Below are 15,338 nucleotides of genomic sequence, written 5' to 3'. Positions count from 1 at the left end.
TGTCACACATGTTTTTAATTTTGATGAAGTACAATTTACCTTTTTTTTTTTTTGGCTTGTTTTTGCTCTCACTGTCACATGTGAGACACCATTGCCCCATCCAAGGTCACGAAGATGTTTAGCAATGTTTTCTTCTAAGAGCTTTATAGTTCTAGCTCTTAACTCTTAGATATTTGTATGCTTAAATTATTAGGCTCACCTTCCATTTTCAAATATTTTTTGTTATATAAAGGAAAAAAATTAAGACATTAAAATTAAAGACAAAATATATAATTTTACAAAAGGGGAGTCAGACTAAGATCCATTTTGTAACTTGATCAGTCATCTAATACATCCGTAACATTTATCTTCATCACGGTTGTGATTAGAGGCACAATGTTCCATGGTTTGGGTACATACAGTTTTTTATTTTGAGAGAGCGCGAGAGAGCGAGCACATGTGTATGAACAGGGGGAGGGGCAGATGGAGAGGGAGAGAGAGAAAATCTCAAGCAGGCTCCCCGCTGAGCACAGAGCCCAGCAGTACCAGGACCCTGAGATCATGACCTGAGCCAAAGGCAGATGCTTAACGCACTGAGCCACCCAGGCACCCCTTTAGTGAATGGATACGTGCAGATAGCATTTCGGTTCTTCTGAACTGTTTCCTTAGGACAGGGTCCCAGCAGATTCATTTCTGGGTCAAGCGGTTAGAACATTGTGAGGTATACACATGTTCCCATTGCTTCTGGAAAAGTTTGTGACAACTGGCTCTGCCTTCAGGAGTGTGTGGAGATCCAGTCACCAGGCAAGCACACTTCCACTCCCACAGATGTTTTGAAATGCCTCAGCAAAGAGTCTAGGTAAATGGTTCCTGAGTCAGGGGAGGGTAAAGTTACCTTCTATTTTATTGCTATGTTTGATTTTTAGAATTAAATTGAAGAATGATTCCTTGTTCTCGACGTGGACTGCATATTTCTCATCATCCCTTTCTTCTCAGAAAATGAAGTTTCAAAAATTATCTTTTTTTTTTAAAAGACATTTTATTTTATTTTTAATTTTTTTTTTAAAGATTTTATTTATTTATTTGACAGAGAGAGATCACAAGCAGGCAGAGAGGCAGGCAGAGAGAGAGGAGGAAGCAGGCTCTCCGCTGAGCAGAGAGCCCGATGTGGGGCTCGATCCCAGGACCCCGAGATCATGACCTGAGCCGAAGGCAGCGGCTTAACCCACTGAGCCACCCAGGTGCCCCTCAAAAATTATCTTTAATAAAACAGAATAATGAGGCATACTATATTGGAGGGATTGATGCTCGTGGTCTCTGAATTGTGAAATGTTTAAAGAGCACAGAGAGATATGACACAGTTTCCAAGTTCAAAAAAAAAACTCATTCAATTTTTTTTCTCCATGCAGTGTTCTTTCAGACATGAAGATTCTCCCCATTTTGTGGTTCTGTAACCATAAACTTGCCACCAGCCCACACCCTCCCAACCCCTGATGGCTGTTGATGGCGAACCGTCACTGCGAACGTGGGTCTCTGGGGATTTCTGAGTGTGATGAATGTGTCCAGTTTCTCTGTTATTGTGGTAAATTCCTTCAGCTGCCTGGGTTCTCATCCCTGAGGAAAATGGATTTTCCTAGTCCCTGATGTGCCCACCTCAACCGTGGTAGGGGAACTCGACACCCAACACCCTGATGAGAATCCAGTGCTGTCCTGAGAGATCTTGGTGTCTAGAATGTTCTGTCAGTCATTTCCAATTAAGCGGGCTTGGGGCAGGTTTGGCCCAGGAGGGTGTTTGTGCTTTGAACCTCAGAAGCACCAAACCCGCTCTCCTGTGGTCACTGTGGGACCCTCCCGCCGAGTCAGGGTGGTTTGGCTATGAGGAGGTTGGGTGGGTTTGGAGGAGAAGGAGGAGTCTTGCTCGCAGGGGAACTTTTTGAGAAAAGAATCAATGTTCTTGTAAAGTTAGTAATAGTGAGGGGCAGCCTCCGATCCGTGGAAGCCGGTGAGAATAACCAGCACGTGTTGGGTTCCTGATGTTGCCTCCTCTTGTTGTTGAAACGGCCCCGATCCTTGGCCTCTATGGTCCCAGCCCCAGGAGTCTGGATTCTGATCAGGTCCTGTAGACCTGATGGAGGAAGAAAGCTTTTCACCTGGAAACACAGAAGCTGGCCTTGCCCCGTGATTGGGCCCCGTGAGAATGGCATCTGTCTGGGGGACAGCAGGTTTCCGGGCTGAGGTGCTACGTGTGCTCCTCCTGTCCCTCATCCCGCCTTCCACCTGGGCACCTGTGTCTGTCTGAGCCCAGGCCCTCCCTGCTGCCCCGGGTGGCTTTGAACTCTGGCTTCCCCAACGTGGTCTGCCTTGGGGAGCCCTTGTGGCCCAGTGCTGGACTCTCTGAACCTGGCCCTCCCCCGCTGCGGTGGCGGGGAATGGGGTCCTTTCTGGTTCTTCCTCCCAAGTGGAAAAGAGCAGGGTGTGTTTTCCTACCAACCAGCTCACCTGTGTGCAGGTGAGGCCTCCGTGGATTTTCCTTAGCGGCAGTGGTGGGAGCAGTGGCCTGAAGACCGAGCTGGGCTCCTGGGAAGGCTGTGGGGAGGAGGCCGACTCCACATTGCCGGGAGAGTTGACTTGCTCCTAGATTCTTGCAGATGATGCCGTGGCCCTGGCTGCCTCCCAGAGCGGCGAGCGCTGAAGCCCCACGTCCTGCCGGTGACCCTGCCCTGGCTGCGTCTCTCCGACACCTCTGCCCACCCCTTGCATTTCTGCTCCCGCCCTCCAGGTGCAGGCTTTCGTCAGAGTGTGCAGAGGTTCCCTGCTTAATGAAGGAGGGACATTAGTACTTTCTCTCGTTAACTGAAAGAAATCAGAAGAGCAGGGCGAGGGGTCCAGCCGAGCACCTTCCCTGGGACCCACACGCCTCGTCCCCGCGTCCAGCCCCCCAGAGCTTTGAACTGTGTCTGTGAGCATCTGCGATTTATTTCCTTTATTTTGTGCATCTGTTCGCAAGAGGTGTTCTAAGGTGTCAGAAGAGCCCAAGAGAGGTGATTTTTGGGGTCAGGGAATGCTCAGCCTTTTTCCCATAGAAATGAACAGTAATCTCTTCTTTGCTTTATGCCATTTTGGCTCACGAATGTTTTCATAGGAACGCTCTGTTTTTGGATGTCAGGGCAAAGCGGTATCCCCACCACGTTCTGTGTATTGTGCGTTCAGCCATGTATGGTACAACCGCCACGTGCTGCGGACTCATGGGTGTCATATGTCCCACGGTGCCGTGCCACTCTGCCTCGCCTCTGGGCCGCTCCTCCAGGTTCTTATGCTTCTAGACGGGACGGCTGTCTCGCTCTGTCAGGAGCAGCTGCAGGTCCTTTCTGGAAACGGGGCTAGCGATTACCCAGCACGTGATGGTCAGAGTGCCTTGGTGGACCTGAGCCCATTCTCTTGACCACTGTCTGAGGGAAGTCTGGTTAGTTTCCGAGGTGGCCCGGCTGCGTGGGCCGGTTAGAACAGGTCCCATAGCTCTGGTGAGGCAGGCTGCGGTCTGATCCCTTCTTTTGATGCCAGAGCCAAGGGACTCCGTGCTCCCGGGAGTCACTGGTAGGTGCGTCCATGCCCCTGATTAGGGAATCTGATTTGTCCCTTTGACCCTCAGTGATCTGCTAACTGTGCTTGGTCTTTATGGGCCTGTGGTCGGCCGCTGGGGACTTTCCTCTGCCCTTGCTTCTCCATGTGGTTTCTCTCAATGGATTTTAGCTTTAGCTCTGCTGTTCTCAGGCTGGGGGATCCCTCATGATTAGGCCTTGATGACCTGCCAACATGCTAGGGCACGGGGCTCAAGAAGGGGAGATTTCTCTGATCCCCAGTTCTGCTGTGCGATGGTTCCCCGGGCTGTCCTCCCAGCTGGGCAGGTGTTGTGATGCACAAATTTCCCAGCTACATGTCTTCCCTGCGGCAGACAGATAGCCAGTTAGAAGACCCCTGGTCCTTCTTCCCCTTGTGCAGGTGTCCAAAATAGGCATAGGGCTCTAAAGGCCCAGTAAAATCCAAGCTCAGCTGATGGTTCATCACCCAGGCCCTGCTGAAGGAGAGAAAAAAAGCAACAATTCTGTAGGAATCATTGGAAAGTCAGAGGGGAGAAATCCCAAACCACTGCAGGGCCTGCAGTCTGTCAGGACTTGCCCCACACTGAGAATTTATCCCAGGAGTCAGGAGAAGGCCCAGAGTGGACAGCCATGGAAACAGCACCAGAACCATGCCGGACTTTCGAGGCCCACGGTTCTAAGGTAAATGTTGAAAATAACAGTTCTGGGCTGCACTGTGTCAAATTCCTAACCCCCACCATCTCAGAATGGGACCATATTTGGAGAGGGAAGCTTTCAAGAGGTAATTCAGGTAAAATGAGGTCATCAGAGTAGGCCCTCATCCAATATGACTGATGTCCTTACAGTAAGAGGAGATCAGGACGCAGACTCACACAGGCCACGTGAGGACACAGAGAGAAGGTGGCTGTCCACACGACAAGGAGAGAGGCCACAGGAGAGACCAACCCTGGTGACACCTTGATCGTGGGACTCCAGCCTTCCAGAAGTGTGAGACAGTCTACCTCTGTGCTTAAGGCCGGCGTCTGTAGCACTCAGTTCCAGCAGTGCTCGCAGAGTAGTAAACCATCATTTATCACTTCTGTGTTTTGAATCTCTTTATTGAGCCATCGGTGGCTGTCCCCATTGTAAGAGGAGATCAAAAGTTCTTAGAGGAGGAAGCCACAGGCTATGTGTCTTACACACGTGTGCAAGCACCAACACACACACACACGTCCATCCATCTTTAAAGTTCGCTTCTACCCGTTGAAGCACCAGGGAATCCTGATTGAGGCACCACCTTGAGGAGGGAAAGCAATCTCCATTCCTTTCTCCTTTCCTCCTCAGTGCCCGCTTCCACCGGCCCTGCCACCCCACCCCCGGGAAAGCTTGGCCCCAGGTCATGGCACACTTGACCCAAAACGGTCGTGGCTGCACATTTGGAGGAGATATTAAATTTCCATTTCCTTCTCAGTAAATAACGAAGTGGATACGACTTTAGGAGCAGGGTCCTGCCATGCACAGAATGTGTCCACGCTTCTGTTTCCCACCAGCTCCGAGGACACGTGTCTGGGAGGCTGTGCTTACTGGGTGGCCCCCACAAGGGCTGGGCCCCTGACAGGGAGCTTGGATGAGGCCCAATGGAGTGGGGCGCCAAGCTGGGCCAGCACCTCCTCTATAGCAGGGCAGAGAGCCCCGTGGTTCTTCCTGAAACACCCTTCACTTCCTTTTCCTCACAGAAGAATACCTCAGCTGAGCCAGGAGGTCAGAAGGGTCATGAGGCCTCGGACGCCATGTTAGTTCACAGAAAGAAGCCATTGCCTGCGAACAAGGGTCGAGATGAGCTAAAAGTGGGTCTACCCGCCGAAAACATTGAAACTTCTCATGTTGGCTCTTTTCCCTTTTTAAGGTTTCAAAAGATGTCATTTAGTCCAAGCGCTAACGTGGGCTGCTTCCTTTCTGCACAGCTGTACCTAATGAAGACTGTTTCTCCATCCAGTGAAAACCCTTGAAAAAACACTCCATAAACATAAATCTTTAGTTTTCATGATGTTATCTTATCATAAAAAAACAACACAATAAAAAAATAAAATGAGAATCCAATCCAATAACGTTGCCCCACGGCCCATACCTTAATAAAAATTAATGTTTCTCTTCATTCAAATGATTCATGTCCATATGCACCCTGAGTTTTTGCATATAAAAGATAAAACATTAAATAGTAAATAACAAGTCGTTTGTTTTTTTCTCTTCGTAACAAATGTGTTTGCCTGGGAAGGACATGCGGGGACGGATATGAAAACGAGCAGAAAGCATGAAGGGTGTGAGTCATGGAGTCATCAGCTGTCATCAGACGGCCGGGACTGAAAAAGGGTCCCTGCTCTGCCCACTGGTCACACTTGAGGGACCCCCACTGGCAGCTCCAGGACCGGTCACCAGAGTCCCGTACGATGTGGCCAGCAGCCCGCCGTGTGAGACACTGTTCCCTTCCATGCTCCCGCTAGTTTACACACTTGGGTGGGTGAAGCGTGGTCCTATCCGAGAAAAGTTCACCGCCCACATCTGAAATGTCCCCCTACATGCACCCCTTCTCTCCTCACCCGTATCTGCTCCGGACCGGTCATTCGGCCAGCAAGCCATTTGAGAGGACTAGAGGCTAATTCTCATCCTTTCCAGGAAAAGCGGTTTCCAAGTCCCCTTTTCTCTGGCACGCCGTAGCCAGCAGCAGCTCAGAGCCCAGGATGGAGGGGCCCAGCTGATCCCACAGCCTCTCCCTACACTGATTCTGGGCTGGAGCTTCCCTGGAAGAGGCTCCCTCTGGCCCTGTGCTGTGGTGTAGACAGCAGCCTGGCAGTGGGGATGCCACCCGCCACCCACTTATCCACTTACTGCTGCTCCCCGCTTCACCCCAGAGCTGCACAGAGTCCACCGTGTCCCCCTGGCTCCTTGAATAGTCCCCCCCCCACACAGGGGGCAATGGCCCGATGCCTGGCTCCACGCCCCACTCTCAGACCTGCTCCAGCCTCCTCCCCGGGGACTGGCCCTTCGTCTCCTCTCCAAGCCAAGTCTTCAGCATGACTCACCCCCTAGCTCGACAGGGGCTCCCACTGAAGCCCCCAGACTCCTCGGAGATGCGGGGAGAGGCAGAAGGGGGTGCGAAACAGGGAAGGGGTATAACAGTGGCCCTCAACCATCTCCTAGGCCCCATGGCCAATTCCAGATCATCACAGACCAAGTCAGAACAGTGAAGCATTGGCCTCAAGAAAGGGGTAAACCTTTCATACAGCTCCAGAACTCAGAAATATCCCAGAGTGTTCTACAAGGACCTTTTCCTTAGGCTCCCGACACTCTAGAATCTCCCAAATAATGCTGACACAAGACACATGCACACAGGCACACACTCAGAGACACTCAGAGACACACACTCAGAGACACTCAGAGACACTCAGAGACACACAGAGACACACACTCAGAGACACTCAGAGACACTCAGAGACACTCAGAGACACACACTCAGAGACACACACACTAACACTTTCGTCAGACTCCATGCAGTTATATGTCTAGAAATTGCAATATTCCATAAGGAATAAGAAATAATGCTTCTGACTGAACAGAGGAGGCATGAAGAGGTGGGGGGCATTTGCCCAAATACAAGACTAAGTGTTAATTTTGCTCAAGGGAACTTCAGGCCCTGTGATCAGCACCGCCCCAGGGCCGCCCGCCATCCTGCTTTTTGTCCCCTGCTCTCCTCCTTCCTTCTCTCCTTCTCTCCGTCACCTGGAAGACAAGGGTGTCTTGGGCACGCGGTCATCAGTCGGGAAAACTACCCGACTGTCTTGAGACACAGCTGGCACTTGGGAACATGGGCCACAGAGGAGAGGCTGGTGGGGCTGATTCTGGACCCGGGCAGCAGAGGCTGTCCGTGAAACAGGCTGGGGGACCCCTCATGTCCAGGGCCAATTTGCCACCAAAGGGGAAGTGAATATGTGTGACAGTGTGGCCCGTGTGCGCAGGAGCCACAGGGCATCACGTGGTGTGTGGCCACATGTGCGCCTGTTTGCCGTGAGTGGCTCTCACGTGTGAGCATGTGTGCGGCGAGTGTGTGAGCACACGTGTGGGAGACCTTGAGCAATCACACGCGGGGAGAGTGTGTGGTGTGCGCTTGAGAGTGACTGAGGCCACAGCCGTGTGTGTGTGTGATGCGTGGGAGAGAGGCCGCAGGTGGAGGGGTCCAGGTGTCCATCTCCAAGCCGAGCCCTGGACTCCGTAAGTATTATCTACCAGACTGTAACCCCCCGAATGTGGGAAAGGAGCTGGGATTCCGTTTTCTGTGCGTTGATTCCTAGCGTGTGGCTAGGCATAGAGGAAGCTTTCTATATGCTTGTTGAATACATGGATGAACAAATTTCAGCGTGGAATTGTGGACGTGGAAGGCAAGCACAGACATCTCTACAATGTCCCTGACTGTGTCTCTCTGAAGACTGTCAGAGATGAGGCTCCCACTCACCAAGGAAGAATTTCCCTACTGGGAAATACAGGCACTTAAACAAATTTCTTAAAAGACTTATTTACCCACTGAGAGAGAGAGAGAGAGAGAGAGAGACACACACACAAAGAGCAAGGGAGAGGGGCAGAGAGAGAAGAGAATCTTAAGCAGATTCTGAGCTGAGTTGGAGCCAATGCGGGGCTCGATCCCATGACCCTGGACCATGACCCCAGCTGAAACCAAGAGTCGGATGCCCAACCAACTGTGCCACCACCCAGGCATCCCTTAAAACAATGTTTTATAGCTGCTGGACTCTGGATCCTTCTCTTCCATCCCATGCTCATAGTTCTGGGCAGGACTTTGGTGGGGTGTCATCTAGGGTTTTCCAGAAGAAAGAAAGAAAAAGTGCCTTCCAGGTGGGGCAGTGGGGTGGAGCAGTCAAAATCATTTGAAAAACCCAATGTACCAGTATATATTTTGAAATTTGGAAAATGAGAGAAAACCCTCTTATTTTAATGATATAAACTATGAACCATAAAGGGATGAGAAATTATGAGGGAAGGAACGAGGTGGCGGGGAGGAGGTGGTGATCAGGCATGAGGTGGAAACAGATTTCTCAAACTTTATAGCTTATGTTGTTCGCGTGAACACTTGGTTTCAAACCACGTGAATGTTATCGTCTAGGTGGAGTGAAGACTAAATGTTAAAAGGAGAAGCAGGACAAACAAAACAAATCCTGTACTATCAGGTTGACAAGACACAAGGATTCTAAAGGTCATCTCCCACCCAATTTCTTTTGCTCGCCAAAAGGGGATGCCTTTTGATGAAGGTTAGCGGACACTTGGGTGACTGGCCCCTTCTCTCTTTTGGGGAAGAACAGAAGCCCAGAAAGGTGGTGTTCAAAGTCCAGTTCTCAGGCAAGTCAACGCCATTTCTTCTCCTTTCAGCTGTCTCACGTGCAGAGGGATTTAGTAGAAAGTGTTTCGGCACGGAGATGAAGTTGGGGATGTTTGTGGACCCCTCCATTCGAGTTCCATGAGTTATAACCTTGGACCTGACATCAGGCATAGGTGTCTGGTCCTCAGCTATGGAGAGAAACATTGGAAAATTACACTTCTCAACTTCTCTGAATCTGTGTACTTTACAAAATGAAAAACCAGTAACTTGGGAACACGTGAAAAGATGCTCCTCTTCACCGATTCATAAATGTCAGTCAGATCGAGATGCCCTTTCTTTACCAGTTACACCAGCTAGGATGAGCCAGTTCGGTCAGTCATCTGCAGTATTGACAAGGTTGTGGAGAAATAGGGTTCTCGAACAGTCACAGGGGTGGTGCCCAGACTTGTGTAAATTGGTCCAGATTTCATATTATTTGAATAAATATCAACATCACAAGTGCATATATTTTGAAGTTTCCATTTCTAATTCTGGGGATTTATCCTACAGATAGACTCTGGCAATGCGAGCAAAGATGGGTGAGCAAGGTTGTTCACTTACAGCAAGATTCATACCGTGATAAAGTAGAAGCTGGTTTAGGTAAATTATGATACATCCTATAACAGAATATTATATTGCCCTTGAAATGAGTAGGCACATTTTGTATGGAAAATGTGACTGTGGTATGTTATTTGATTTGAACAAAAAGGTAAAACATCATGATGATGATACACATCTATTCTTTGCAAAGAGGTATTAGTATGTGTTTGTGTAGATGAAAAATTTCTGGATGGATGTACAGAAAACTGTAGACAGTGGTTACATCTAGAGAGTGTGGGGCTCTGTAAAAGGTGGGGGGGGGAATCCCTAGAGATTGTATAATCTTTTGTAGAGACCAAATTTGTTCACTATGGGCACATGAGATTTTCCTTTTAAAAAGGGAGCCCTGGGAGCCTGGGTGACTCAGTCAGTTAAATGTCTGAATTCAGCTCAGGTCATGATCTCAGGGTCCTGGGATCGAGTCCCTGCTCTGTGTGGAGTCTGCTTCTCCCTCTCCCCCTTCCCCCCTGCTCTCTTTCTTTCATGCTCTCTCTCTCAAATAATAAGTACTTTTTTTAAAAAAAGGCAGCCCCTTCTGCCAACAAAAATCTACCCCCTCATAGGCCCTTGCGAAAATCAGATTGGATAACTCAATTCTCAATTCCATAAACTTTTATATGCACTGATAAAGTTCTTTCTAGCCACTGGCTAATGTATGTAAAAATTACTTCACAAACTGTTAACCACCGTAAAAACTGAGAGCAAATGATTTATTTCAGATAGCATGGCTAATTAACCAAATATTTATAAGAACCAGCTTCCATTTATAAGAAGGAAACTTCCAGAACATCAAGACTCGTTGCAAATAAGCAGTCATGGTTATTTTATTAAGTGCTAGATTTTAACAATACAGAATTGCGACGTTCAAAAGTACACACGTAACAACTCCCTCCCAATCCTTTCAGAGTGCCAGAGAGCAGCGGGAAGAAACTTTAGGAGCTGGGAGAGAGGGTGCTTGTCACAAGGCTTGTGATGGGAGGCAGGCGAGGGAGAGAGAAGGCTATGAGGCCACCATCTGAAGAGCACTTTCTCAGGGAGCCATCCTACCACTTTCAGTCTTTGACGCATCCTGACTGTGACCTCTCGGCGTGCAGATGTTTAAAGATGTTGTAAGTGTTCTGTTATCCCATTAGGTAACGTCTCTCTGGGCACTGGCCTCCTCCGATGCAGTCCGCGGCAGCGATGTCTCACATCTCCCCGAGCTCTCCCCGTGTACCGATGCTATTAGGCAAGTCTCCTTAGTTTGGATTTGTCTGCTCTGACGGCTTCATGTGAGAGCTTCTTCTTGGGTTGTAGGAAGCGGGCTGCAGCATGTGTCCTCCTGATCCTACGAGGCTGTGACCCGTGCTTATTCCAGCCTCCTCTCCCAGAGCAGTGAGTCAACAGACCAACGAGCCAGCTCGCCCGTGGCTGTTCTGAGAAGGTAGGACAGGAGGAGACTTCTTAGCATCCAAATGGCACTACACGGCCTTTCCAGATTTTGCACCACAGTCCTCCCCTCCGCTGTGAGAAGCAGTGTGTGTGGCCCGGATCTCTACTGAGATCCGTGTCACCAGCCAGTGCTCCCTGGAGGGAGACAGGCCTGGAGGTGCGTGGTCTGGGCTCAAGTCCCAGCACTTGGGATTTGAGTTATTAGTGCTAATACCCTGGGTGGTCCATGTGCCTCTCTGTGCCTTAGTTTTCCATCTGCGAAAGGGGAATAATCACCCAGTGGCTAGGCAGACGGGGCTCACCCCTGCATCCCACACCCATGACATGGTTGTTAGATGGGAGAGAGGGTAAAGCGAGCCTGGAGGTAGTGGGAGGCCTGCACGTCTTTTTGCCTCTCTCCTTCTAGAGCCCTGTTTTGGCTTGCAAGGTCGTTCTGGCTGAACTGTTTTGGAGGGTTTTAACCTGAGGGCCTGTGGGACTCCATGGAGGCTCTGGGAAAGCCAGTGGGGTCAGTGTGGGCCCGAGCAGAGGAGGGTGGGGTGGCTGGGTCAAGGCCAGAGGCCCCGAGGGGAGGGGGCATAAGGCCGTGGGCAAGGGCACCTGGCTTCTGACAGGCTCTGCCGTTGACTAGCTGCCTTCTGGGCTCTGGTTTCCAAATCTGTAAAGTGTGGCTGCACTTACACCGAGAGGGCTCAAGGATCAGAGGGATTAGGCACTTAGTGCCCTGCACCCAACTGGAATTTATCCGGGAGCTGCTGGTTGCACTACTGGAGCTGGGAGAGAGGGCAGAGCTCAGGGCTAAAGTCTGGCTTAGGGGAGGGAACCAGAGGGCCAGAGGGCTTCCCCGATTGCACCAGGGCCCTGCAGCCCTCAGGCTTGCTGAGTGGGGGTCTGTGAGGGAGCGCTGGCCGCTTTTGTGCCATTTGTCACTGCAACCCACTCTGAGTGAGATAAGGAGCTGGGAGCGAGGGGACGTGCTGGCTGGGAGTACAAGCGGCTTGAGGCGTGGGGCTGCCACTGGTTACATCCTGCCTGGCATCCTTCTCAAGGGCAGAGGTTTTAGGGGAAAGCCAGGTTCCCCAGGCCCCACAAGGGGAAAGGCGCACCCCCCCAGGAAGGCCTGTGGGGGAGGGGAAGCAGAAGTCGACAGCTCACTTCCTCCCCTCCCTGGTGCTCACTCAGCACGCCACACTCCTCTGGTCTTGATTGGGGTCAGCCCAGAGGAAAGCCAACAGACCCAGAGGGTGAATGCGCCCTTCCAGCTGGGCTGGGCAGATGTCTGGGCTTGTCTGGGGTTCACACCTGGGCCCCCAGCTCTGGGAGGAGACAGTGCTTTGGGAGCCTTGGGGTGGCCAGGGAAAGGAGGGAACCTGGAACTCAAGTGCATACCTCTTTAAAATCCCGCCATCCACACAGCAACATCCTAAGCCCACCATCCGCTCTCAAATTTCATTGTTCTCACTTTAAAGCAATTTGGGTAAACTTGACAAGTTTTTTGATCTTCCAAGTTCCAGTCTTTGGGTTTAATTGCAAACCTATCCCAAATCTGGGGTGAGTTTAAGATTTGTGGTATGCTGGCTTGAGCTCTTCTATGCCCTGTCTGGGTTTAAAATGAGCTGTTCGGGCTCCAGAGAGGTGACCTGACCCAGGACCACCCTCGCTGACTTTGTGGGGTCCGGCCCCTGGCTGGCACCACCCAGTTCTGTCTGGAAATGACTGACTGCTCCCCTGCCCCCACCACGCCCAGGTCTGTCTCTGCCCTCCGGGCACCCCCCCACCTCCACCCCCGTTGCTGCAAGCCCCTCTCTATCAGGGGGCAAATGTGAGTTCAGCTTTAGGAAGAGGCAGGCAAAGCTGACTGAGCCTGACATCCATTTGTGAGATGAGCCATTTCTCTCAGCTTTGCCTCTGGTCACTGGCCTCTGAGAGCTGCCAGCCCTTTCCCTGGAGCCCAGCATCTCTCCTGCTCTGGCAGCAGCGGAAGGCTAGGCTCCTGTCATGAGCCCAGAGCCGCGTGGAAGAAGGGGTGTGGGAACACCATATGAGATCATATGTGGAGTTTAAGAAAAAAAACAAACAAGCAAAGGGAAAAAGGGAGGGAGACAAACCAAGAATCAGACTCTTAATTACAGAGAACAGTCTGAGGGTTACGAGAGGGGAGGTGGGTGGAGGTCTGGGTTACTCAGGGGATGGGGATGAAGGAGGGTGATGAGCGCTGGGTGACGACGCATGGAAGTGTCGAGTCACGACACTGTACACCTGAAAGTAACAGAACACTGTAGAAAAAGAAAGAAGTTGTGCTTACAAGAAAATGAAATCTAATTCCTCCCACAAAAAAAGAAAAAAGAAGAGGGAAAAACGAGAAGGGGCGGGGGAGCAGACATCGTGAGGAGAAGCTTCTAGAAGTGTCCAGTGCTATCTCTGGGGGACCAAGTTCTACACTCAGTAGCCAGGAATGTAACCACTTACCAGGCGCCTTCAACACAGTGAACTTTCCTTCCGTTTCTGAGCAGGATGGCTTCTCAAGTGTCAATGTCTTCCATTGTCACCTAGCACTGTGCCTGTCAGGTGACTTACAGCCAGCTTAGAAGTGGAAATTTCAGACATTTCTGTGTGGTTTGTATAATACTAATAAAAAAGGATCCTAAAACAAAATACAAAAGGCCCCAGAAAACCCAAACTTTCACAGATCCCCAAACACAGTTATGCTTCTCCTTCCTCGGGAAAGTGCTGGGATTTCTAGTTCTTGCTACTGAGGTGTGGCCATGGCCGTCAGCACATTTCAGGTACTCTGGCTGTGGAGGGAGCTCGTGGCTGCAGCGAGCGGGTCATTCTGGTTCCAAATGCACCTGGGAATTTGCAGCTTGTATTGTTCAGGGTCCCCTAGAGAAACAGAACCAATGGCCGATAGGATGTGTGTGCATGAATATATCGTCAATTTTCTTACCCATCAAATGAGTAAAAATACTTTTTAATTTGTAGGGTGCTTGTAAAGATTAAATTAAATGATATGGATGATGTATATTTAATATGCTAGCCAGCACTGGCTGACGGCTCACCAGCAGCCCTGGACACTGTTCTCAGGATCCTATAGACACTTAATCCCTCCAACAACCCTACTGGGCAGGTAAAACTGTTCTCATTTATTTTTATTTTTTACTAGCAGTTTTATTGAGGGATGATTCACAGCCAATAATCCACTGCTTCTTAGTATGTGTCATTATTATTAACTGTAAAACTGTGATAAAACATACATAATATAAAAATGTCCATTTCACCCATTTTACGCATAGAATTCAACGACGTTCATTACATTTACAGTGTTGTGCCGCGGCCACCACTCTTTCCTAAACTTTTCTTCCCCCTCCCAAACAGAGACGGAGTAACTGGTAAGCATATTATCCCCATTTCATAGATGGGAAAACCGAGGCACAGAAAAGCGAGGAAACTCGTCCGAGGTTACACAACAAACCGGTGGCAGAGCCAGTGTTTGACATGGGTGATTTGGGTCCAGAGCGCATGTTCTTCATCTCCCGACTCCCCTGGGTGTCCAACAGCGGCTAATGTGTACTGAGAGCCCATAGGTGCTCCTGCTTTTCTGTAGAGCTTACAGGAGGTCTGCCAGACAGTGATCACTGCCCCTACTTTGCAGCGGAAGAAACTGAGCCATGGGGAGTTCGCCTAAGCACAGCCACAGTGTAAGGCAGGCAGAGTTGGAAAGTGGGTCCCCCTGACCTCGAGGTTCACACTCTTCTCACCTTGCAGCACACCCCTGCACAGCGTCTTGCGGCTTTCCTGCTGCTCGGCCTGGCGCCCAGCGCACATTAGGGGCACCGAGAGCCAGCTGAGCCGCCCATCAGCTGCAGTGGGGAGGGGAGCCTGGCAGTTTCCAGGGGGCACACATTGAGTCCTGCAGATGGAGGACAGCTCGTGTCAGGGCAGAGGAAACTTCATCGTAAGGCAGGGCCCGGGTTCCACTTCTAAGCCACGACAGTCCGCAGGCGTAGGGTGAAGCTGGGATTGCTCGCAGGGTGAGGGAAGCAAGTCCTCTCTCCTCCCATGCACAGAGAGTCCAGAAGGACCTCCCAGTGTCCGGCGGCAAGGAGGCCATACGGTATGATCGGCGGGGCTAGAGGTTTGCCCAAATTACGGAGGGTGGGGATGGGGTTTTGGGGGGGTCCGAAGGTGGGCTGGTGAAAAGAAAGATTGTACTGGGCCCAGGAATAAGGAAAGGCTTCATCCAAAAAAAGTCTTGAGCAATGAAACGGACTTAAAAAGAGATGATTTTGACAGTTCGCAGGGATGCGGGAGGCAGGAGCAGGAAGCGG

At 50.6% G+C, this 15,338-nt stretch overlaps 1 long non-coding RNA gene across 1 annotated transcript; it reads right to left on the bottom strand.

Moving 5' to 3' along the window:
- Positions 1 to 9,311: 9,311 nt before the first annotated feature.
- LOC125109036 (uncharacterized) lies at positions 9,312 to 15,087 on the bottom strand. Its single transcript, XR_007130082.1, has 3 exons — positions 14,769 to 15,087; positions 13,480 to 13,893; positions 9,312 to 10,989 (listed from the first exon to the last, which is right to left on the bottom strand). It is a non-coding gene; the product is annotated as an uncharacterized LOC125109036 (long non-coding RNA).
- Positions 15,088 to 15,338: the final 251 nt, after the last annotated feature.

The sequence above is a fragment of the Lutra lutra genome, chromosome 9 (assembly GCF_902655055.1).
Source record: "Lutra lutra chromosome 9, mLutLut1.2, whole genome shotgun sequence".
NCBI classification, from domain to species: domain Eukaryota; kingdom Metazoa; phylum Chordata; class Mammalia; order Carnivora; family Mustelidae; genus Lutra; species Lutra lutra.
Note: the sequence above shows the minus strand (reverse complement) of the source record. Positions and strands in the feature narration are given on the sequence as shown.